Here is a 27,372-nt window from a genome sequence, read left to right on the forward strand (position 1 = left end):
CTTGCTGCAAGCCACAATAACATTGTGTAACAGCGTACAAATCAGTGGGTGGCTTCAAATAACTGTTCAAGCTAGGGTCTTGGAATGCTAGAAGCTGCCAGCTCTAAGAACACAGACTCTGTGCTATCTATGAAGTTATGAAAGAGGGTTTATCTATGGCACGGTGACTACTAACAAGCCATAAAATACTATACAAAAGTATTTGATCTTGTTCAAGCATTACAGCAATCATCAGAATATTTATCTTTGCGACAGTGCATTTAGTTTAGCAGTTCTGTTTCTTTATGGAACAGGTTGGAAAAAAGGTCTGCACCATAATCACAGGCTGAATAAGCCCAAATTAGCATATTTATTTTACCATCAGTGAGACTACATTGAAATCTTTATTAACCCAGTTTTTTTGAACAAGAGCCACTGTAACTGAATTCAGGAGATAAAAATCAGTGTGCCGGTATATACCCTATGTCAGTTTGACTAGTGCGGAAAGAAAAGGCAACTCTCAATAACTAGCTCTGCATATGCTATTGAGATAAGGGCATCATAAGGCCCATTTGATGGCCCTTGGAATTGTGCAAGCAATTGTGTGTATTTATTGTATTGCATTAAAACTATACGGCTCATTCTGTCTTGATTGCATGGAATGATGAACAGTTGAACAGCTTGTAGTATTAGGCTATTAGCTTTGAAGTTAAAACATTCAAATTATCGCATAAAACAGCATGAAATCGCTTTGTTTGCTTAGTGTCAGCGGAGATCGAAATTCTCAATACGCCCCATTGTCAATTCATTCTAAAAGTTAGCCAATTCTACGTGTGTTTACCGATGTTACGCTCGAGTGATTCACTTGTTCCATCTGTTTATACCTAGCGAAGCTTAGGTGAAGATGATAAGAGGTACAAACAATAGAGTTGTCGCGGTTGCCTATGCGGAAATCGAGTACGTAACATTCAAATTATCGCATAAAGCAGCATGAAATCGCTTTGTTTGCTTAGTGTCAGCGGAGATCGAAATTCTCAATACGCCCCATTGTCAATTCATTCTAAAAGTTAGCTAATTCTACGCGTGTTTACCGTATGTTACGCTCGAGTGATTCACTCGTTCCATCTGTTTATACCTAGCGAAGCTTAGGTGAAGATGATAAGAGGTACAAACAATAGAGTTGTCGCGGTTGCCTATGCGGAAATCGAGTACGTATCTTGATCGGGATAGCTCGATCAAGTCCTAAATTTTATATAGTCGTGAATTTTTGCGTGTGATTCTCACTAGCATAGCGGATTGCTGCTATTGCAAACACTACCATGTGGCATATATTACAAGCCGGTTGATCTTACCAAGTTTGATTATTTACATATGGCTATATTCTATCTATCTATCTATCTCTGTAAAATATTTCAAGTGGCCGCTAGGCCTGTAGAAATAAAATGGTGCATTAGGCATAAAAATAAGATCACAAATAAGCATAGACTTATTTATCTAAGTCTGAAGGATAAAAGTATAAGATCGCTTGGTCTAGATATAAGAGAATCAGATGTTAAAATTTCATCGCACGGTTAAAAAAAGAGTGTTTCATTGCACTTGCATTGATTGTGTGTCTGATATTGGAGCCTCGAGTAAAATAGGATGAGTTCTTAATTACAAATCTATTAAAATCGACCATTAGGTCCTGGCTTAAAATTTTTTGCAGTGTGCTTTCGTCCTTGATGCGTCTTCTCTCTGCAAGTGTTTGCCATCCCATTTTCACCATTTCTGATGATATACTATCAAATTTTCTTAAATTGTTGGCCCACCTAAAAGCTTTTCGGTTAATGGATTCTAAATCTTGTATACTATAATCAAAATGTGGACTCCAGATTTCCGAAGCGTACTCTAGCAGTGGACGACACACACTATAGTATGCTGTCCTTTTGACATTAGGAGATGTTTTCTTAAGGGTCCGCATAAGCATAAAAAGAGTGCCGTTAGCCTTACGTATGATGCGATTTATGTGTTCATTAAAATTGAGGGTGCTAGAAACAAGTATACCCAAGTATAAAAAGGATTGCGAGGATATAAGAGATGTACCGCAATAGTTGTATATATGTGAAAATCTAACTGGTTCCACAGATGTAGATGTGCATTTATTAGCATTAAATCTCAGCTGCCACGACTCAGCCCATGCAGCCACTCTGCACAGTTGGTCCTGTAGCAGAAGGCTGTCGGACGCACATTCTATTGGTCTAAAAAGTATGGCATCATCCGCAAATAAACGTATGGATGTCTTTGGACAGTTCAGAGACTCTGGAAGGTCATTGATATATAAAAGAAAAAGCAAGGGTCCAAGCACCGACCCCTGGGGCACACCTGATGTTACCTGGGTAGGTGGAGATTTTTTACCGTTAACTATGACACAGAATGTGCGGTCCAGGAGCCAATGCTGGATCCAAGTCACTACATTTGCATTTAGGCCATAACTTCTAAGTTTGTGGATCAATTTGTCATGCGAAACTGTATCAAATGCTTTACTAAAATCCAAAACAAGTACATCCACTTGAGTGTTAAGATTATTAAAATTTGCCAAGTCTGATATGGTGTGTATAAGTTGAGATTCACAGCTGTGCTTTTTTCTAAAACCATGCTGTGTTTCACTTAGGATGTTATTCTGATCGAGATAATCTCTTATGTTATGAGCAATAATATGTTCTATTACCTTAGATGATACGCTAGTGAGTGATATTGGCCTATAGTTAAGTGGGGCCTTCTTGTCACCTTTCTTGAATACAGGGACTACATTGGCATGTTTCCAATCAAGTGGCACACACCCTGTGTTGAGGGAGTGTTTAAAAATCAGCGTTAAAATGGGAGCAATGTCAACAGCCAAAAACTTGAGCAGGGCAGGACTAAGGTTGTCTGGGCCCATACCCTTACGATGGTTAAGATTATTAAGAAGGGCCAAAACTCCCTCTTCACTGACAGCAATGTCCATTTGGGGTACATGTTCTGCACTAGATTGAGTGAATGATACTTGTGGGACGTGTCCATCGTCTACAGTAAATACGGACTTAAAATTGTTAGCAAAACTTATGGCCATATCGTTGTCATTCACACAGTTATGTAATTGCATAATGTTTGAACAGTTTCCCCCTTTTGAAGATTTAGATATGAGCTGGAAAAGAGGTTTGGAATCGCCATTCTTAAGGCTTTCAGCAATATGGGACTCTAAAAATTTATTATAATCTCTTTTAATAAGGCGTTTAGATAGATTACCAATGGACTTTAGTTGTTCTAAATTGTGGCTAGTAGGGTAAGCTTTATAGGTATGAAAAAACCTTCTCTTTTTTCGGCAAACTGTTTTGGCTTCCCTTGACAACCAGAATTTTTTACCTTTGGGTTTACGTACTGGGATGCATGAGTTAGCTACGTTTAAAATAGTGTACTTGAATGTGTCCCATAAAAAATCTGTCGTATTTGAAGCTTCAATAAACTGGAGATGTCTGTAAAGGTGGGCTGTCTGTTCGCTTATGTCAGACATCCGAGCCTTACCAAAGTCAAAAAGAGTTTTAGTAGTGCGAGAAACTGGGGGATCAACCTGTGGAAAAAAACTAAAAAATTCAAAGCACAGTGCTGTGTGATCCGACATTCCAACATCAGCGTTTTTAAAAATAGGGCAGGGATCAAAATTTGTAAAAATAAGATCAAGTGTGTTGCCTTTAGAGTGGGTAGGGAAGTTTACATGCTGCGAAAAGTTATTTTTCAAAATAAAAGATAAAAAGCTCTTAGCAAGTCCACGACCCCCTGGAGAGACGGCCGGCGTGTCAAGGGTCCACTGGATTTCAGGAAAGTTAAAATCTCCAAGTAAGACAAAATTGCTGACCAGGCTGTCCTCAAAAAAATCAAAAAGTGCACTCATCTTAGCTGAGCTCGGAGGACGGTAGTAGGTTACTACACAAACACGAAACCCGTGAACAGACAAGTTGATTACAAGCATCTCCTCATTAGGATCCACAAAAGAATCAAATATCTGAACCCCTTTCAATGATTTAATAGCGACTAAAATGCCTCCGCCTTTAGTGGGGCGGTCTCTGCGGAAAATTTCGTAGTTTGGTAGTTTTAGTTCATTGCTCGAAACCTGAGGGTCTAAATGGGTTTCGGTGAGAACTATAAAAATAGGATCATACTCATGTACAATGGTTTCCAGATACTGGACTTTGTTCCTAATACTGTTGCTGTTCCATAAAATCAGAGTCATGATTGTAAATCTCTGACGGCTTCCCTACTTGTCAATCTTTTGAGTATTTGGTTAAAAAAGGGGCAGTCACTATGGCTCGTTGCATCGTGACCCCTCGAGCCACAGTTACAGCACTTGGGGGGATTACTACAATCTTTGTGGTCAGCACCTGCTGTGATATTCTCACTGCAATGTCTGCAGATTTTGCTAGCAGTGCAGTTTGATGCTACATGGCTATACCCCCAGCACTGATAGCACTGAAGGGGCCTAGGCTTTGGTGGTTTTGCTTTTTCCACATTTAGTTTTAAGCACAGTTGCTGGATGTATATGCCTTTATCAATGACTTCAATTAGGTCATTTGGTACTTTAAAAATTAGTTTCACAGTACCAGTAGTTGTTTTATCTTTGGTCAGAAATCTGATCACCTTTTCACAGGAAGGGTACTCTTGCCTAACATATCCCAACAACTCGTCTTCGCTAATGTTTTTAGGGACCCCAAAACAAATTCCATCTGATCTTGGGGATGGCCTTTGGGGCCTTCTAACTTTGCAGTTTTCAGTGGTGGGGTTCCACTTTTCCAGTAATTGGTCTACTGAAGAAGATTTTTCAAATTGTATCATGAGCTTTGGGTCGTTTTTGTCATGTTCGAATTTTTTCAAAAACATAATTATTGGCTTATCTAGTATGCTGCTGATGCTGTGTCTGATGGCTATATGATTGAGAGCCAGAGATTTGTTTTCAAAGCTATGAACTACTACACATTTATTGGGATCAAAATCCACCCGATTATTGTGGGGTTTGATTGACGGTGGTGGGTTGCCTGATAAGGTTGTTTCAGAATGAATAGGTGATTTCAATAAAGAGCTGAATGTTTTCAATTGATCAGTTTCAACCTGGGGGCCGTAGGCCTTTTGTTCAGGTATGTCCCTGTTGGTGTGTTGGCTGGACTTTTTCAACTTGTCTATGTTTTCGTTTGCCACCATTATTTGTGATCCAAGCTCGGTCAGTGAGGTGGTAAGCTTGTTTTCGAGTGTTTCTGTTATTTGTGACCTGAATTCTGATAATGATTTACTAATATTGTCCTCAAGAGTTTTCAGCCCACCCATATTCATTGTTAGAGGTGCTTGTTGGTGGGAGTCAGTAACCAACTTCTCTAGTCTAGATTCAATTGTTTTAACATTGGGGTGGTCACATTTGTGGCAGTACCAATGCACTCCGGGGATTGCCAAGAATTTAATTGCCTCTTTTTTAAACTTGCTGCATGGATAGTGAAACCATGTTGTACAAATTTCACATTCAATTCCTTCATCCAATACTAACTTCTCGCATTTCCCACATGTGTGAGCATTAACTTTATTACTGCTAGAGCCAGATCTAGATCTATCTCCCTTTTGGCTGCTAGTACTAGAATTTCTTCCTAAACTTCCTGGAGTTGACATTACAAAAGAATGTACTGGCCAGTACCTACTCAATTAACCAAAAAAAAAAAAAAAAAGACACAAAACAAAACAATGCAAGCACTCCAACCGAACGAACTAGCCACAGCAGCGCCTGAGGCGGCCGAGCTGCTTAAATACCTGCTGTTGTGTTATGTTAGTGTATAGAAATTAGAAATGTACAAATATAAAAGAAAGAAAGAAGAAAGGTATATAGAAAATTGGACTCTTTCGTGGATTTATCATCAAGATTTGAAGAGAGGAATTTTTTTGCGCCTAGCTCATTCAAAACCGGAAACCGGAAACCGGAAACCATATTCGTGTACTACGTATTTTAGTCAATGGCTTAGTAACACTTGTGATTAATTGTTGTAAATACAAGAGTAGCTTAGTAGAGATTGTGCGAGACAGGCATCTTTGGAAGCTCTCTTATAACTGTTAGATATCTTTCTATACCTATCTTATCTTGTTCTTACTGCATTGTTTTATACTAACCAAACATACTAACCTGATTTATCGGCGCTAAGGAACTCGGCCGCATCAGGCGTTGCTGGGTAGGCCTATGTTTTATAGATACTGAGTAGTAGATTTTATGGTAGTTTTTTGTTTAAAGTCCCTGCAGTTTCTTACTTTAGTTTTAAAATAAATAGTTTAATTTTGCTGTTATTAGCTTTACAGAGAGTGGGTGAGACATATTTTTGTTTTATTTTTGCCTTCAAAGTCCCTCCTTTTTTACGTTTAGGTTTTTAGTTTTGAGTGGCTCAAAGGTATCTGACAACTTGTTTATTTTGTTCCAAATGGCAGGAGGCAACGATGGTAATTTAAACTCTGGCAGTATTAGTAGTGGTGAATAGAGAAGGCTGAGATCAGGTACACCTTCACAAACTGTCATGTCACCTTTGTCCTCAGACCTGCCAACCCAAGAGTGGGGCAATGTGTGAGATTTGGTTTTGGGGCAATTGATGTATCAATGATAGTATATATAAAATTGTGGACGTTGGGGCAAAAATCTCACGCATTTCTCACGCATTTTCATTTTTTCTTTGGGGTGATTGCGTGAGTCTCACGCCCAATGCGTGAGAGTTGGCAGGTATGTTTGTCCTCTTCAGGCCTAATAATCAAGTAAAATATTTTCATGGAAAATGCATAGGTCAGTTAAAGAACTGAGGGGATAGCTCAATATCATGTGACTTATGTTCTTATTGGTTTCATCTAAAGTGTGCTGAGCTGAATAAGGAAGAGGCAGAGTTTATCTCGTCTAGAGTCGAAGGGTGGTAGGTGGTTTTGCAAGACTTGTAGCCGGGTCCAGAGCGATCGGCAACTGGATCAAATTAAAAAAGTGTCAACAATTTAGAAGCCATGGTATCAACCAGTCTTGAACTTGAGTTGGAGGCTATAAAGAAATCATATGCAAACGCTGTTGAAAACATTGAGGTGGATTCATTAGCTTTAGTAGAGGCTGGTAAGAGATCAGTGAAACAGACTGAACGAGAGCAAAGACATATCAGAGAAAATACAGTATTATACTTGATATTTCTGAAGGTAAATCAAAATAGGATTCAGTTTAAAAACTTCGGAACATAATGAAGGACTGTCACATCGACGTCGCCGTAAGCCAGAATGACATGCACAGGTTGGGTAGGGTAGAAAAAATGAAGGCTGATACTGAGGGGTGAGCAAGGCCCAACATCGTTGAGATTAAGTACAGAATCCCGACAGCAAAAGTAGGAGATTTTGAAACGCATAAACAGTCAAAAATTTTGGGAAGTTTTTGTTGAACCCGACCTGACTAAAGTTGAGAGGCGGATTTTCAATTGCAAACCAAGTCTAAAAAGACTAGTCTGAAAAATTTAGACCTCTAATACAAGGTTTTTAGGGGAAGGTTGTGAAGATAAACAATTAGATTTTCTTAAGGGTTTTCACTTCAACAGCACCTCTATATTAAAAAATTGAACTTGATAAAGGCACAGATAGATGTAAACAGGCCAGAACTTATCTGCATTGTTGAAACAACATTGATTCAACATTCGATAATGATGAGCTCCTTGATGCAGCTTATACAATACACAGAAATGACCGCAAACAATGTGGTAATGGTGTCCTTGCGGCTTTTTATAACTCCTCATCGGTTAGTACTAATAATAAACAACATCAAAAGCCTAGGGTATTACTCATATCAACAGTTTCTGTCTTTTCACTGGTGGCTTTTGACCTCATCACTTACTACAGAACACCCAGTGAGAATCACTTAGATAATCTTTTGAGCTTCTTCCAAGTTAGGGACTCCCAAGTTTCCCATCATAACAGTTGGTGATTTTATTCTTCCTGATATTAATTGGTCTAGTGGGTCAGAGATGGTTAAGTATTTCTCCAAAGGGAAACATTTTCGCTGGGAGGCCACCGATATTTTTGAGTCCTCTTGTCTAACTCGCCTGGTTTTTGGCTCTACTCATTATAAAAGCAATACACTAGATTTAGTGTTCATGGGATCAAAGCTTTTGGAAAAATAAACTTCAAATACACTGCTACCAGAGTTGTCAGACCATGATATGATCTTAATTGAAATTTACCCAGTGCAATTACACCTAAAAATATCCCAGATCCTAGCAAGGTGAAATCCAGTTTAAAAAAGACGAGCTGTTGGGAAACTGACATTTTATTCTTGGATATATTCGAAGAACTGAGTACTAATAATTAATCAGCAGATAAAATGTGAGACCTGTTTAAAAGCACTACCCTATACTCCATGTCAAAATATGTCCCTACACTGTTATCAGTCCCAAAAGAGAAACCTTGAATGACACAGTCTCTTTTACGCCTTAATCAAAAAAAGAAAGCTTGTATGAAACAGCAAGGCAGTTCTCGGTAGAAAGTTCTAATAACCTGCAAACCAAGGTGAAAAATGCAGTCAATGATGCTACAGGAAAAAACATGAAAAGGCATTAGCACTTTTTAATTTCCTTAATACCTGATTTGACCAAACTAGTTGTTACACTTGTTTGACCAACTCACGAGGTGAAACAAGCAATATTGGATGCCTAGATAATACTTTTACAAAGGATACTGTCAATACTTTTGCAACTTGTTTCTCATGAGTGTATAATAAAAACATAAATCCAATACCTAGTCTTTCTTTACATATGCCCCCTCGGGAAAAATGGACAACATAATAACAGAGGTAGGAATTGGCAACCTAATCAACTTATTAGACATCCAGAAGGCTCATGGCCCTGAAAATACATTGCCGTACTGTTTGAAAGCATTCGAAAGTTAAATAAAAGATTTCATACCTTGCCTTACACTTATAATGCAAGCCTGTTTAGACCAAAGATACGTTATTGATGACTGGCAAACAGCTAATGTTGTTCCCATATTTAGAGAAGAAGAGATCTTCCTAATAACTACAGACCTGTTAGTCTTATTTCTGTTATCTTTAAAATGATTAAGTATGTCATAGTTGGTTGCATCTGGCAACATTTAGACCGTTTCAATCGGATAAATAATAGCCAACATGGTTTCTGCAGATGGTATAGCACCACAACTCAACTTGTTGATGTTATAGGCTCTAGCCGTGCGAAAGGCTTATCATCTTTTCTTTTACTTTGCCAAGGCCTTTGATTAGGTGCCTCATCATCTACTTGTCAGTAAAATAAAGGCTTATGGATTAGATGTTCATGTAGTACAGTGGGTTGAGATGTGGTTGAGGAACCTAACTTCATTTGTTACCGTTAATGGCATGAGGTCGGAGTTGTTTGCCATCCCCTCTGGGGTTTCCGCAGAGATTGGTTCTGACTCCGCTGTTTTTGATTTTTGCGCATGACACACCCCCTGGCTGTAAAGAGTACATTCTGCTCACTTTATGTAGATGATTTTATGAGGCATAGATTTCACATATAGAACGTAACGGCACTGTATGAATCGTTTGTCTAATGAAGGATGACTTTTAATCCTACTAAATGTGTTCATATGAAGGTTGGGAAGGACTTTCCCAGTTTTACTTCAGAGCTAAATAGCACTCTTAACCCTCAACCCAACAGTGTAAGATACTTGGGCTTCTCTATAAAAAATAATTACAAATGGCTTGAGCAAGTGTCAAAATTTGCTAAGAAAGGTAACAAGACCTTGGGCTTGATAAGAAGTCTTTTTAGCACTTCCTGTCATACTAAGCTCATTGCTTAGAAAGCAGTTGTTGTGCCAATTCTTGAATACAACTGTCATTTCTATATAATAAGTAGGCATGTAATAAGTCCTTAATAGATATGTAAGAAGCTGTCCAGAGACATGCCATTAGATGAATTTCCAAACTAGGGTAATCAAAAAGTGTCACCAGTTGTATGAGAGAGCATGCTATAGATACACTTGAGGCTCAGCAACAGGAATTAAATAAAAAATTGTATTAAAAAGGTGAGTATGGTCAGTGTGACATTGACATAAATGATGGTCTCTTTTAACAGTTCGTATTCTACTTGATAAGGTACTGTCACTCCTAGTTTTTCCTCGCAACAATTCAACTTTTCATCTATATTTAGGCCTATATAAATCTCAATGTTTGTCTATCTCTCTGTCCATCTGTTTGTCCAGCTATAGCTATATGGGCCAAATGGATCATCATGTGTATGTATAGTAGAACGAGTTGTGCAAAAACCAAAGACTATGTGACTATATATATAAAACCAAAGACTATATATATAGATCTGTATATATATATATATATAGATCTGTATATATATATATAGATCTGTATATATATATATATATAGATCGGTATATATATATATATAGATCTGTATATCTATATAGATCTGTATATATATATATATATATATATACAGTCAAACATGGATAACTCGCCCACGGATAGCTCGAACACATGGTTAATTCGAACGGTTTCTTTGGTCCGCTCCCACGTAATGATAAATTGCTATATATAACTCGAACTCAACACTGTTAATTCGAACTGTTTTCTGCCCAACGGCTACCGAAACGGTTGTTATCGCTTTAGAAAATCACTTTATTCAAAGCCATAGAGCTAAACCTCATCTTTTTGTAATTCATAATCGTCGTTATTACCACCATCGGCAAAATATTTTTGTCAACGACTTTTCTAAAGGTTTGGTGAAATTTGATTTATACTGCTATACAGTACGATGAATAGCACGGGCTAGCCGGGTCACGCGTGCAAGGATTTTCGTCACGCACATACAAAACAAAAAACGCATGTTGTTTTTGTTTTGTATGTGCGTGGCGAAAATCCTTGAGAGCGTGGCGTAACCCAGCTAGCCCGTGATGAATAGTTTTCCGACGTTGATTCCATGTTGAATCAACGTTGGAATATTGAATGTTTAAAACGTCTTAAAAATTGTTGTAATTAAACGTATACATTGTCTTAGCTGCAAAACACTATTCATCGTTTGACCTAAACACAGAATACGTGTGTACATTCAATAAGTATCTATTAAAAAAGCGTGAGTGATATAGAATGTACGTAAAACCTCGTAAAACTTCTAATTGAACTGCCTCGAAGTGTTGCTCTTAACGAATCCCAGGTAAAGTAAAGTAATCTTTGCATAAACTTCAAGAAAAAACGGCAAAATTGATCGTGGGTAAACCCCCAAAAGAAAAAAAGTGTCTTTTCTTTTGAGCATTTCAACAACGATCAAGTTTTGCCAATGTCAATCTAAAAAGCGTCCTGGCAATAACATCACCTCAAACAATGAACCAATCTCAAGTGATAGAAAAATCTCTATACTTTTTGATAAAAACGTTTTAAACTTTACATTAGAAGCATTTAATTCGAAACAAGCCATTTGTGCTTTTGATTTATATTATAGTTTTTATATGTACATGTATCTACTAAGAAATAAGTAAATACATGGACTTGTGACAGTGCTCTGATAACTTGAACGCTCTGATAATTCGAACACTTTTGCTCGGTCCCGTGAAGTTCGAGTTATCCATGTTTGACTGTATTTATATATATATATATATACTCATGCTACAGACAGTACTGTTTCGGCTATTGAAGCCTCATCAGTGCAGCTCAGAGCTTAGGTAAGGGACACAAATCCCATTACCAATAAGAGTTGACTTCTTGCCATGAAACAACTAAGTTACCTCACAGACTTTAAGAAAGTCAATGTACTGACACCAGAGTGCTCAAATCACATAAGTGATGAGCTTTGCACAAAGGCTAATAGTGCCACACTTCTCACAGAGTGCTCACCCAAACCAAAGTGAAGGAGCATATATATATATATATCCAAAAAAATTGTTTCTTCACCCCGGTTAACCCGTATGGGTGGTAATTTCTGCTCTAACTCGGGTCTCCTACCAGAGACCTGGGAGTTTGAGCACTCTCCTCAAGATCTTAGCTGTTCCCAATAGCGCACTTTTCTGCAACTCATCTGAGTTGATTGCTGTCGGTATCTGGGTAAGCCACATTTTATGCGCCGGTGTTATTGCGCCCAGTGCCCCAATGGTTACTGGAATTACAGTTGTTCTTACATCCCAGCATTTTTCAATCTCTTCTCCAAAAAGGAGATATTTCTCTACCTTTTATTTTTTTTGCTGGCTATATTGTAGTCATTGGGTACTACTATTAATAATATCTCTTATATTAGTCCTCTTGTTCTCCTTGTCCACCACCACTATATCTGGATGGTTTGCTAGGACATGCTTGTCAGTCCGGATGTAGAAGTCCCAGAGGATCTTAGCGTCGTCATTTTCATTCACCTTACCAGGAGCTTCCCACCAGTGTTGTGGTTTATGAAGACCATACTTATCACATAGATGTCTATACACAACACCTGCAACATGATTATGCCGCTCAGTGTATGCATTTCCTGCTAGCTGCTTGCATCCACTGATGATGTGTTGGATGGTCTCAGGTGCATCTTTGCACAGTCTGCATCTAGGATCGTCTCTAGTGTGATAGATTTGTGTTTGGAGTTACCTTGTTGGAAGCACTTGCTCCTGGGCTGCCATGAGTAAAGACTCTGTATTGGCCGTTAGGTTTCCTTTGTTCAGCCACATATATGTCTGGTTAAAGATGTGGTTGCGTCAAATTTGAGTTGATCTTAAAAGAAAGCATTTTTTTTTCTATCAGTTGATTTGTTGTGTTAGGCGATCTCATTGCCAAGATATTTGAAGATTAAAATCGAAAAAATCTGATCGCCATAAAAAAGCTCAGGCCAAAAGAACACGCCCAGACTTGCCCAAAATGATGTCACACGGTATTTATCTGTCAATATATCTCGTATTCACATCGGCTATTTGCGATAAAAGTCTGGTCCTATGCGGCTCTATTGGCATATATTCTATTTTGTATTTGCTCATGTTGGCTACAATAAAATTTTAAATCCAGCTACAGATGCATTATTATGAATGTTTCAAAGGCCTCAAATAACGAAAATTGAAAATTTGTCCATATTTCCTCCATCTTTCTCCGTGGAACTTGAACTACCTGATGCCAAGAAAACTCGGAGTCACCCTGGCAGCAATTTTTACAATTACTGTATGTTGTTCGCCAATAAAACGTGTCGATCGAGTAATTCATTAAAGTAACGATGTTAATTAATTTAGTAAATATCGATGTCTATGCGATTTAATAATAGAGTAAAATCTCTAGATTTGAGATCACAAGCAACGCGTTTTACGAGTAATAACATTTATTACGACCTATATAAAAATTTCGCGCTGATAGTCAGTAAGCCACTATCTAAAAAGTGGCCTAAAAATTGAGTTCCGCTACAGTTACATGGATATACACAATTTAAGCAGTTTCTGAGTCAAAAAACCTGAATTTGTCAAATTTGGGTAGTTTTTTGCTCCATACCGGCACGATGGCCAGGAAAGCAGGAGTGTATAAAAATACAAACAAACCCCCTTCATTACATATGGGAATCATTTAAAATCAAATGGAGCATTAAGTTTTCATAAATTTATTGATTGAACACTCATATCTTTTAAATGAAAGTATAACTAAAGATTTTGATTGTAAAAAAATCACAGGGGTGAATAAAAATGCCCCCTTGCTGGCATATGCCTTGCAAATTATCAAACAAGTTAAAAAACATTGGTAGTTGATATGTTTGATTATCTACTGGTCTATGGAAAAGTTAAAACTAGATTATGTTGGAACAAATGAAGAAAATAATGAATTCAAATACACCAGAACTGAAATTAGCCATCAAAGTCATCATCTTCTTGGATTTTTCCTTCGTCGTTGTCATCTCCTTCAGCTTTATTCGCAGTGACAACACCGACAGAACTCGGTGCATTTCAGGTTCTGCTTATAGCAGCCACATTGTCCAGACTGACATTTACTAGCCTTACATGAGCAAAAGACATCTTTGAGTACTTCCTTGTGGGCAATAAGACTGTCATGCCACTTGACCACATACCTGTTGTCTTCTTCATCCTATCCTCTACCTACAGGGCTAGGTTGATCAATAAGAGGTTCAACAGATCGCTTCCACAAAGCCGCTACATAATTGGCTTTTTTGGTATGCTGCTTCAGGAATTCTTTGCAAGGTGGCATTTGGCTGCTGGCACCTGTTGACAGAATAAACTTATGGAACCTCAACTCATCTATATCATTGTCCTGAGAACCATATAGCCGACAGGTAACCATTTCCATAGAAAGTAAAAGCTCATCGGAGCAGTCAAAACTATCACCCAAATTTGAGAGTGCATGCAAACATGCGTCTCGATCTGGTTGGTCTGCATCAAGAAGTTTAAATGCTGCCATCTTTCCTTTACCGCTAAATGAACTAACAACATCACACCCTGTGAACGCATGCAAACCAATGAGTGTCGGCAGGCGATCATGTAACTTCTCTGATATCTGCTTGATATTAAGGATACATCTCCCGTGTACCAGTGAGAAATCCAATATCAGAACATCTAAACTGAGAGCTGTGAGACAATGCCAAAATGGCAACATCGATTTCTGGGCTGGATATGGTAACTGTATCAAATGATTGGCTGGTGTGAACACCGTGTAGTATGGAACGAGTGTCGGCCTCTTCGTGGTCTGAAACCAGTTCAGGAGTTTGATGTATTGTTGGGAGCTGACATGAATTGTATGTGTAAACATGGCATTCTTTTGTGGTGGTGGCAAATACTGTCAAACTTTCATCAAGTTTGCATGTCTGCCAATGAGTCACAACAAACCTGAGAAGCTCATTCTTATTTTGTTTATACTTCTTGAATTGCTTCGGAACTTTCACTTCAGGATTTGAGACGTGTATTGTTGGGCTGTTGTTGTTTATAACATCAGTGCCAACGCGCTTTGATCTTTCTGCATCTTCAAGGCTGACTTGTAGGTAAGTGTCAATTACAAAGTCCACCCTCTGTGCTTTAACCGACTTAGCTCTGGATAGAAGCATGCACAACAGCAACTCAGCAAGTAGGCCAAATGTGTGTGGAGCTCCACTGGTCAAAGCTCGGATAAGAGCCATTACATCAACAATAAGAGCAGAGGGACCCGAGATTTCCTGTAAGCTCATTTTATCACATTTAGAATGGACCTTTATTGCATTCAAAAGCTTTGATTTGTTGGTCTTTGCAATAACATCATCGGCACCAGACAAAGGCAATGATACACTGCTAAGAGGATATCTCAAGATAGAGCGAAGGTCAATCTCCTTTGTTCTACTAATAATAAGTAAAGGAGCATAAAGTGATCTATCGTTGATTTGTGTAGCAGCCTTTGTCTGTCTGGCTGTTCGTTTTTCCTGAGTGTCATGGAATGTGCTTACTTTAGACGCCTTGATTGGAGCAAAAAAATCTACTTTGGTGCTGTAAATTATATCGGACAGGAAAGCTCTCACACATTCTTCACCCTTTTGAAGAGCACTGAGCAAGTCTTCTTCGGCTTTTTGGCTAGCAATTACACCAGACATCAGGCTGCACAGTATTTCCCCATCATATGTCCATGGGTTGATGAATGCGTTAATAGAACTCATCATAGTCTGAATGGCCTCTTCATCTGCTTTTATTCTAAAAATTATAATGAGAAAATGATGATTCAAATCATTAACAAGCATCAATTAACACAGTACATTCTTACATACAAAATGAATGCATACACATGTACTATATAATTAAGTGAAATGACTCTAAATCAAGTGACACGAAATCAGCAGTATGAATCAGTATGTAACAAAAAATCTACATGGTATACCTTTTGTCAAAAAGGTGAGTCATGAGTGTGCATCCATCTCTCATGTTGGCCATGTTTTCACATTCTCTTGCAATTGTCGCTCACTCACTCTGTGTGAGAGCATCTTTGCAGAGTCCAAAACAAAAAAATATGGTGATCAGCTTGTAAACTATTATTGGCAAACCAACAGTTCTTTGAGCAATTGAAGATATTATTGGCTGCAAGTCAAATCATGTTTGGTTTTTTTCACAAAGGGAACATCTTTCCGAATAAAATAGAGATCAGCAACTGGTATTCCATGAACCTTTAATGTTGTGTTATAATACATACTTACCATCTGTCAGTGTGATCCCATGTAATTCTCCGCTTGTCTTACAGTCTCTGTCGAGAGTCTGTTCAATTCCCTGGTCACCTGCAACACCGCTGAATGGTTCACTATCTAGACGTCTCAATGTCCAAGTATCTCTCTCCCCAACCAAAGTCTTATACAAGTCTGGATGAGTGTCAGCCATTCCAGTCATTTTAGCCCAGTAGACTGCTCCATATCTGTAGCACAGGGACCAATTAAACCAAGGCGTTTGTTTGTGTCATGATTCTGTGACTTTATACTCTGTTATACATTATACCAGCCTTCAGATGGAAAGCGGCTATGCATATTTCTGTGAGTGCAAGCATTTTACAATACAAGGTCTGATTTGCCTTATACCTGGTGTGCACACCTTGCGTAGTTTGGGCAATCTAATGAGAAGAAGAAAGGCAGCATTAACCGTAACGAGTTGACATGAGACTCCCAGTCTGACTCTCTTGTTGCACGTATGAAACTAAGTAGGGCTGTTTTCACATTGCACATCAATAAAAGCCTAGAACTGATCACACTGAGCTGATAATGACGGCGGCTCTGAACCAGAATACACTAGGGCTATGTCTTCTTTATTCACTGTATGTACATGATCAATGGTGTCCATATAATGCTCATACTGCAATCGAGATAAAGCCTCATACATACACCGGTGTGCATAAATGGATCGATTATACATATGACCTGACACAACTCCATCCATCGAACCACTGGCTATGATTCCTGACTCGACCAGTATATCCTCAAACCCTGACATCTTGAGCGTTTTGCCGAGCACATTAAGAAATGCCATAGCAGCATGGAATTCGCCAAGTCTGATGAATAGTCTGTTTTTCAGCACCCCATCCTTCCAGCGAATCTGTTGTGCTTTAGAGTAAAGAGCCAAGTCAAGCACAACAGTCACAGATGTCAACTGAAACTGGTCAGCTTTCTCAACACTGGTTTTCAGTGCATGTGCTATGTTATCTAAACTAGTAGGAGAAGCCTGAATGACATCAATGTAGTGTAGTTGTGACTTTGGGAGGTGGTCGGTTACAGGGGTAGTCTGTTTCTGAAAACCTGTCCAGTTGGGGAGGAGCTGATCACTGCTAGTCTTTGCAGCAATGAATGCAAATTCCTTCAATAAGGACTGTGATAACATAGAGGCATTAGACAGAAAGAACACAGCCTCTGGTGACATTGTAGAAAAGTCCGTTTGCCTAGGTAGTATGAAGGTAAGACACTGAGAGGGGTATGAATAGTTCTGGCTCTCTTTGATACCGGGCTGGATGCTGCATATGAGACAATATTATCAGGAGATGTAGTGTCCTGACTCTGAAACATGGTGCCATTCACATGATGACTAGTACCTGACCCACTTGTCTCCTCACAGAAATCAATGTTGTCAAACGATTTCTAGCACAAGCACTAGCGGGTGTTTCTCTTTGGCTCTTTAGCTTGGCAGAGGCTATCGCAGTTTCTGCTCTGTTCACTGAATTGTAACTCACAGCATGACAAAACTTGTTTAATAAGCGACATATGTGCTGACCGGGTTATATGCTTGACTGTCATGCCGAGACTCCAAGATTTGGGTGTCTGTATTTGGCCATCAGAAGACATGTACACCAAATTTTGACAAATTGATAAAATCTTTGCTTTAGTGTCTGAACCAAGAGAAACACGTTCTTCCTTATCTATAGGCTCCTCGCTCTTTCCACAAGCAACAGCTAGAAATCTATAAAGAACAGGAGGTACAGATTCTTCGGCTTCTTTTAGGGTAAGGGCATAAGCGGTTGGGGACCAGGGAGGAGAATGCCTATGATTGACTATGGCATTTTGGAGTGCTAGTGCACCATAATAGAGATCCCGCTTATCATCTGAATGAATTTTGAGATCAGGGTCACTCACTCCAGTGTCATCATGATTTTCTGAGCTTAGCAAGGAGTCGTCATGTGTGAAGGTAGTCAGTTGAGAATACCAGTTCACTTTGATTTCGCTGTTGAGGCTTATCAGACTGCAACTCAGGATAGCGGTGGCATAGATAGGTTTTCAGAAGATCATTTCTACAAAGAAAAACACTCATCTTACTAAAGTTTGAAGCTTTGTTGCAAAATATTTACTCAGTGGTATAATGAATTAGAAACATGTGCTATCAACCTCTTTTAATTTCCCAGAGTATTTGAGTTAGCTTTCAGTTAGCAAAAGACAAGTTGCCCATAAATCTATTTTGCAATGAGAAATTCTATTCATAAAGTTTTCAAAAACTAATGAACAATCCATTACTGGTGCTATGTATTGATCATGCAAACATCTCAATATCAGGGGCATCATCATACTTATTGTGGAGCTCTCTTAACTGAGTCATTGATAAGATCTGCTTCATGGTGACTAATCGATAAGTGATCACTTCCCGGCAGAAGGTAGGGCTGAATCGTGTCTCCAGGTTCTTAAAAAAATAAGTAAAACATTATTACAAATGCATATGGTACTGTTTGTCGCAATAGATTCCCATAATCAGATAGCATGTACTGTAATTCATAAGAAGGTGCTCCCTCACCAAGGAAACAATCATCAATTTTTTATGGTTTAAAAGGACACCAGTCTGGCATAGACCATGTTAAGAAGTTTTTTCAATTTCACACACACAGACAAGATGAAAGCGTAATAGGTGTTAGATTATGCATTATGTTTTGCAAAAGAAATGGCCACATTTCACACAATCTGTATATTGTGCAGTATTACATATATTAGGTTTTTACCTGTTTGAGTAAAGATTCACTGAAAAGAAACAGAGTATAGCTGAACTAGGCATGTTATAAATAATTTAAATTCTACATATTAAGTATTGATGTAAATCACAATTTACACACTTTTTATATTTCATTTAGTGCCTTGCTGAAATTTAAATATATGGTGGACATGTCATATTAGTTTGTACTCAGGTTTTGGTTGATATTTGACGATGTACAGAACATCCAGCAATAATGTTCCTATTCACACAAATAACAATGTACAGTGATTACACCAACCTGGATGATGCGCCCGTATCTTGTGTGTGGGAATTGTACAATGATTTTAGCCCTGGGTATTGGTAGTAACACTGTCTGTGGTAACACATCTTCTTAGCGATGGCATCAGCAGAGAGAAAATTTACCAGGAGGCTATGATCAGCTTTTAGCTCAGCAGCTTGTTTTAATTTACCTTGCAAAAACAAACATAACAATTCAACAAATCATCACAAATGCTAGATTAATTAGTCTCTACGGTAGAGTTTGTGATAAACATAATGCCAAAATTACCTAGCTTACCAGCATCTTCGGTCTCTGCCCTTAGTAGACCATATCTGATGCGCTTACCAGCTTTCTTAGTCCACTGCTCCTTTTTTCCACAAATTACACATATTTTGGGTAGCGTAGTTTCAGCTCCTATTGAGGATGAGGAGCGCAGTTGTTTAGTAGTTGGCTCAGGATCTTCATTCTCATGAGTTACAATCTTGAAAGAAACATGTACCAATAAAATTTAACCAGATGCAGGCATTCATATATTTCATTCATCATTCAGAGTTGTCTAGACGACAGTAAAAGCTTAGCTCAAAGTTTGTAATTTTAATTTGATAAATGCAATTAAATTTTTTTTAAATATTATTAGGTACTGCAGGTGAGTTCAGAATTATAAGCTTACTTACATTTGACTGTTGTGCTGATTTGAGCTTTGCTAAGCTGGTTATCCGTACATAGCAGGTTTGGTGAATGAAAGGCAGCTCAGCTTTGCTACCAGTGAACTTATCAGCAACATCATAAGTATAAGAATGTATAAATTCCTTGCACAAAGTTCTTTTTGGATCTTTATTAGTAACTACCCAGTCTTTGGCATACTTCAGCAATTTATTATAGCATTGCTGACTCAGTTGTTTGGGTGGATTTCTTTGGCTAGTGCTTTGAAAGTGGCAGCAACAAATCATAATGCTGATTATCTTACCCTAGGACACTTATGTATTCGCGGCATATAACTTTCGCGTTTTCGCGGCAACAGCCTCTCGCGAAAATTTCATGAGCGAAACTAAACTATCATAACGAACGCGCGAAAACGCGAAAATAAATGGCTTTCTTCATTGATATTCACAATAAAATCGTCATATTAGAAATGCAGGCAATTTTCGTGTGTGGTTGGCTCATTGGGCAAGTTTTGCTAAACTCATTATAGCTAATACACTGACTGAGCAGCTTGGCAAAACAAATTAAGATAATAAATTCTTTTTGGAAAAGCCTAGACAAATGAAGAAGATGATGATATTAGTTTAGTCATTGACTTTGTAACTGATGAGGATGACAGTCTGGTAGGAAAAGTCATAAAATTGAATAATTATTATTGTGGTGATGAATTTTATTACCAACCAAATGCAATAACAACCGGTGCCATGGCCACCGCGTGCTATAAATACTTGAATTCTAATATTGGTACCAATCAGTCACTGCGGCTTGGACGTCATTGATAGTCTAGGAAACAAATGGCAGCAAGCGATCAAATTACATTATTGATCTAGCCTACACATTTCTACCTGTGGTTCACAAATACAAACTACCGTACTTTTCGGACAATTATCAGCTACTTTTTTCTGATGATTTGAGCCATGCGGCTTATAGGTAGGCCTACAAGGGTGCGGGTAATCACTGTGGCTTATTCTGTGGCTTTTTCTTTCACCGCTAGGGCGCACTAACGGGAATCTCCAATTAGTGCACTTTTAGCTGTGAAATAAAATACGAGACAATGCCTCACGGTACTGTCCCGTTGGGCACTAAGTTAAAAAGCGTCGGATAATACGAAACTGTGCCGTTCTGCACTGTTCCGTTTTAAATGGCGTTAAAAAGCAGTCCTTAGTTCTGCGCCCTATAGTAAGGTGCGGCTTATGTATTGTTTTATTATCGTTTTTGGAAAATAAAGCACATGTAGCTTATATAGAGGTGCGGTTTATAGTCCAAACAGTACGGTAGTCCCAAATTGAAAAATATTTCGTACCAGTGAACTGGACCTGAGGAATCTAATGTTTGTTCCACTGCATTTATTTTCACATCACTATATTTTCGCACTCATCAGTGCTGCGAAATTAAGTTCCAGCGAAATTTTACTCTGTATGCTACTCACGAAACTAAATACTAGCGAAATATAAGTGTCCTAGGGTACTCAGAAATCAAAAACAAGTCGATTAGAACTCAACTTTTCAATATAAATAAATGCTAGAACTCCACACACTGTATTCACTCTTAAACGACCTTGCGCTTTGAATCAATTAGATTGTCGAAATTTGTTTGGCAAGAGAAGACAACTCCTGAATTTTTTTCTCTAAAAAATCATTAATTCTGAGTGAATGTGCCGGTTTGCAGTGAGTTACTACCTGCCATGTTGTTCAACACCCTCAACTCTATAACCCACAACATACACAATGTTAATCCATGCAACTGGAGCGGACCTAAACAATAATTGGAGGTGGCTTACTGACTATGATGATTGGCTAAGGAAGCGACCTCATATTTATCGCTCGTGGTTTCTTTTCAGATGTATTGCTTGTGATGTCACGAAAGAAGCACCCGCTGGAACGTGAGCTTTTTAAAAGAGGGCCTCATTCAAACGCATATATCTCTGGACAGGGTTGGTCTACAAAGACAAAAATGGCATCAAATTGTAGCTGATGTTTTAGCCTTTTATGGGTCTTAACTTCATTAAATCGAATTTTTTGACGCAGCCACATCTTTAAGGTCACCAATTTAAATATTTGTTGGTGGTAAGCACCGTGAAAAGGTTTCATGTGCCAGTCAATTTCCTCATCATCAGGACGAAGCCCCATTGTCAGAGCAGCCGATTGAAATTCAGCTAGCAACTTATCTGAAGTGGCCATGGAGGCTGCATAGGCTTTGATGCTTTGTTCTTTCTCTTTCACTGTCTGCGGTACACTTTTGAGTCCCCTGCCGCCATCTTTCCTATAGAGATACAATCTAGTAGTATCAGACTTTGGGTGGAGTGCTCCATGCATGGTCAGCAGTTTTATGAGTTGCTATATCTGTTTTCTTGATGGCTTCCTCGGTCCACTTCATTATGCCTGCTGGATACTTTATTACTAGTAGTGTGTAGGTATTTATTGCCATGACTTGATTCCTGGCATTGAGCTGGCTCCATAGAACCTGCCGAAGGCGTTTCTTGTATTCGGCAATGGCTTTGTGACGAACCTCGGCTTTGTGGTTGATGTTGCTTTGCATAATCCCCAAGTACTTGTACCCTTCTTTATATCTTTGATGGTACCATTTGGCATTCTTAGGCCATCTGTGAGCATAGAATGGTCTTTCTTAAGAATTAGCCTTCCACATTTCTCAATACCGAAGGTCATTCCAATGTCATTGTTGTATACCTGAGTGAGGTGTATTTGCGAATCAATGTCCCTTTCTTTGTTAGCCTACAGCGTGATGTCATTCATGTAGAAGAGGTGGTTTATCTTGGTGCCACACTTAAACTGGTACTCATATTGAGTCTTGTCCAGCATATTGCTTAGAGAGTTTAGGCATATGCAGAAGAGCAGCGGTGATAAGGAGTCACATTGATAGATGCCTCACTTAATTTTTACGCTGGCTAGCTTTTTGCCATTAGCCTCCAGTTCCGTCTTCCATTTGGTCATTGACATTTTGATGAATGCCACAAGAGCAAGGTGAATGTTGTACATACTGAGGCACTTAAGTATCCAACTATGGGGAATTTAGTCATAGGCCTTTTTGTAGTTAATCCAAGCCATAGCAAGATTGGTATACCTTCTCCTGCTGTCTCGACAGACCGTCTAGTCCACCAGTAACTGATGTTTGGCTCCTCGCATGTTCCGCCCAATTCATTTCTGAGCACTGGTCATATAGTGACTCATGTGCTCTTTCAGTTTGTCTGCAACTATTCCTGAGAGCAGTTTCCAGGTGGTGGGCAAGCACGTTATTGGTCGATGGTTCTTGAAAATCGGCCCCTGCTTCAGATTTTTTATCAGAAGTATAGTACGTCCTTTGGTCAGCCATTCCGGATGGTCGCCTTTTTCTATTAGGCATTCTATCTGCTTAACTATTCTAGTGTGAATTGATGTAAATTTCTTCAACCAGAAAGCTTGAATCATGTCATGGGCCAGGTGCTGCCCAGTTCTTCAGACTTCTGCACTTGATGTCCACTTTGCTGATGGTGAGTCCTTGCTGAGCCACAGTGTGTTGGTAGCTCTCTTTCAGCCTCTTCAGCCAATTTGCACTGGTGTTTTGAGTAGTCTCTTTCTCCCAGATGTCCTTTCAGAACTTTGAAGTGCTAGATTGGGGAGGATCTGACATTGGCCTCCACAGTTCACCTTTGAACTGGGAATACACTCTAGATGGATTATTGATAAACGATTTGTTCATTCTCTTGTTATCCCGCTCTTCAGTGTACCGCTTCAATCGTACTGAGAGTGCTACTAGCTGCTGTTTGGCAGATTCTAGAGCTTCTATTGTGTCTTCCCTTTTTGGACTTTCCAAACTGTGGTTAGATCTCTCACTGAGCCTACTAACTTTTTTGCGCAAGTCCTTGATCTTATTTTGTAGCCTCAGCTGCCAAGATGGAATGGCTTGAAGCCTTGTTGACAGTGGCTTAATACCCATCTCTTCCAAGATGGCGGTTGCCGTACTGTAGATTAGGGCATTAGTCTTGATGATCGATCCAGTTGAGATCGACTCCAGTGCCAAGTTAATGTCTTCTAACAGCTTATTAGGTATGGCCTTGCTAACTCTCCTTAGTGGTACCCTGTTTCCATAATCATTAGCAGCTTGCATCTTGTAGATGATATTTTCCGCAAGCTCTTTCACTCTTGGGTCAAGGTCAAAGTGCATGTCAAGATTGTGTATGTGTGACTGTGTGTGTTGATATGCAGTCTTCGTTGCTAGAGGTTACTTGGGTGAATTGTTCCCTAATTTCATCTACCTCAAATTCTGATATGAGGTGCCGCTTGATTATGTTACTCCTCTGAGCTACAAGTTGCTTAGCGGTTAGTGGCAATTCAGGGCGCATGTTTATCCACAGTTGACGCATCCTTCCCATGTAGCTCTACTTTTGAGGTTCACTCATAAAGTAGCACTGCATAAGGTCCGTGTTATCAGTTTGAGTCCATTTAATCCGTTTTGAACCAGTAGCCTATTTTTCACTGCCATGTTTTGGTTCAGCTACAGGCAGCGCGGACCTTGTTTGACCTTATTATATATATATATGCTAGCTGCATTACCCGTGTTCAGGAACAGTTTTACGTAAAGCAATAGTTTTGTTGAGAGTTGTCTTTCATACTGTAAAACAACTCCAAATACGCAAACTACCGAAATTTTTGTGCTAATCAGACTGCATACACATATGCAGTCGTACATGTCAATAATGTTGGAGAGACCAATGGAAATATGCAATGTGTTCTACAGCTAGTCTACAATGCATCAGTCTCGAACCACTTAAATCGGAGTTGTTCTAATTGTACAATCTAGTCTACAACTGTAATCCCAGTAGTCATTGGGGCACTGGGCGCAATAACACCGGCGCATAAAATGTGGCTTGCCCAAATACCAACAACAATCAACTCAGGTGAGTTGCAGAAAAGTGCGCTATTGGGAACAGCTAAGATCTTGAGGCGTGTGCTCAAACTCCCAGGTCTCTGGTAGGAGACCCGAGTTAGAGCAGAATTTACCACCCATACGGGGTATCCGGGGTGAGGAAACAATTTTTATATATATATATATATAAGTTATACTTATACACATTAGTAAAAAGAGTGCTCAATGTTTTGAGTAGAAACAGGGCTGATATAAAACTATGTGTACTAAAAAACTACAAGTTTTGGTAAAACATTTTATTACTTAGTTTCGTGCGTTAGGCTTGCACTCCTCAGATAAAATGTTAAAAATAAATATTCTACTAGCAGTAATGTTGTATAAAAGCTAAAAGCCAGAGTCTTAAGTAATACTGTTTCTTAGCAGGTATTTACTGGCGTGACGGCAACTGGATAGCATTTCATTGCGCTTATTTAAGGTGACTAATTGAGGCTTGCATATTATGTAATACTTCTCCCATATACAGAGTTTGCATTTCTTAGTGGTGGGGCTATAAGATCTTGCAGTTTTTAAAATTGATCATTTGATGTTGTGGTTTAGTCCACTATCCTTTAGTTGCTATATATATTTACTTAGCTCTGTGGCATTCCTTTTTGATGTATGGTTGAAGGAAGTCTTATGATTGGTATATCTAGTCTTGAAAGTATTTTGTGTCAAGCCGACGTATGTCTTTTCTGTTCCGTTGTTGGTGGTGACTGATGCTTGGTATATGACATTTTCTGTTAGGCACTTGCCTTTCATAGGGCAGCTGGCTCTAGTTCTACTGTTACTTGTCCTGGAGTTGTCATCACCATGAGTAGGTAATAACAAAGCTTTATTGTGAGCGTTGATATGGCTTTTAATATTGGACATGCACCTGTTGCTTAGTTTGATTGTGTTGGCATTAAATAGTTTATGCAGTTTATGTCCAGGTGGAAATTCTGTTCTTATGATGTTTAGGAACTGCTTTCCTATGTTGGAGGCAACATTCATACTATATGGCAGGTTATACCATATTATATTCCGTCTTCGCTTTTGCTTGTTATTGGTGGTCTGGTCGGATTCTGGCAAATATGACAGTTTGTAGTCATACACACTTTGTTGGAGTGCTTGTTGGTATGTGAGAGCTATTCTTTGGAAACAATCCTTACTGGAAGAGAGTGTTGAAAATCTCTGATTTATTGCTCTAGGTATGTTATTCAATATGCATGGTGAGTGGTTTGACCTTGCATGTACATAGATGGGTTCATCTGAAGGCTTTATATATGGTCTATATTCTCCATTTGTCAGGCTAAGTGTAACATCCAAGAAATTTACAACTTTAGAGTTGGCTTCTGTTGTAATTTTCAGACCTTGGAGCAAAGATCTTTCTTGATATTTTCCATGTTACGGGGCGAGTCTTGTATGATTCCCAGTCTATCATCTCTATATAGATTGAATTTGTCTCCATATTTCTGCTTGATTAAATGTAATAAAAAGCAGCCCACCAGTTCAATGTTTCTGCACCATCATGGCTGCCCATGGTGACATCAAATAAGTTATTTGCTCTTGATCTTCCCCAGTCTTCTCCTGAATGGTGTAATATCGATTTCTTAGAGTGCATAATGATGTGACGTTCTTCATCTGTGATGGTGGTATATACAGAAGCAAAATCTAAACTCTTCAGTAATAAATTGCTCTTTATGGAAGGGTAGAATTCACTTACGTCAAAAGTGATGAATGCACTCTGGCTTTTGTTGTCAGTGCCAGTGAACCATTTCAAAACTGCTGAAGTAGTTCTTCACTGGTTGAGTTTTAGAGTATTGGCTACTTTTTCGTTGATTCGCTCCAGTATAATTTTGCTTATTTTACCTATTTCAGATCTTGTGGGGTTGATTAGCCGACACGTAAGGTGGTTGACAAAGTTAGCCTTATGATCTTTTAGGGTAACATATGCTTCTCTTTTAGCTGTTCTATTTATTCTGTCATCTAAGTCTAGATCTTTCGCAATAGATTTTGCTTCAGTTTTGATGTTGTCTGTCTCTGTGTTGTCAACTTTCTTATAGAATTGTGTGATGCTACTTCTAAGCATATCGTTGTATTTGTCAGTGTCGAGTTGATAGTAATTTGATGTTTTGTCAGCGCTAATTATGAGCTTGTTGATTGATTGAATTTTCTGCTGTATGTCTTTACGGAGCATATTTTGAAATTCGCAATGTTTTTGGCGAAATTTTACGTTCCTAATTAAGTTAAACAGTTGTGTCTCAAGGCTCTGCAGTTCGAGTATGCTAGGTGGTGACTTCTTCGAGTTAAATCCATATGTCTCTTTATTTGCGATAGTTATTTCTGGGGATAGGAAGAAGAATGTTTGCCACCTTATACATCTGCACAGTGACTCAGTTGCTGTGATTAATGATCTCATATAATCCTTTTGTGATGGTATGTTAATGTTCTTAGTAGAATAGTCAAAACTGATAGTTTCCATAGCTGGAATGTCAGTGTATACGAGAGTGCTCAACTAAAAGGAGCTTGATATAAAAGTTATACTTGTACACATTAGTAAAAAGAGTGCTCAATGTTTTGAATAAAAACAGGGCTGATATAAAACTATGTGTACTAAAAAACTACAAGTTTTGTTA

The 27,372-nt window shown here is 38.7% G+C and overlaps 1 protein-coding gene across 2 annotated transcripts in view; it reads right to left on the bottom strand.

The window, feature by feature from the left end:
• The window catches only part of LOC137392890 (ankyrin repeat and fibronectin type-III domain-containing protein 1-like), a 199,045-nt gene that overhangs the window by 86,023 nt on the left and 85,650 nt on the right, over positions 1-27,372 (bottom strand). The window lies entirely within an intron of this gene.

Source organism: Watersipora subatra, chromosome 4 (genome assembly GCF_963576615.1).
Source record: "Watersipora subatra chromosome 4, tzWatSuba1.1, whole genome shotgun sequence".
Lineage (NCBI taxonomy): Eukaryota > Metazoa > Bryozoa > Gymnolaemata > Cheilostomatida > Watersiporidae > Watersipora > Watersipora subatra.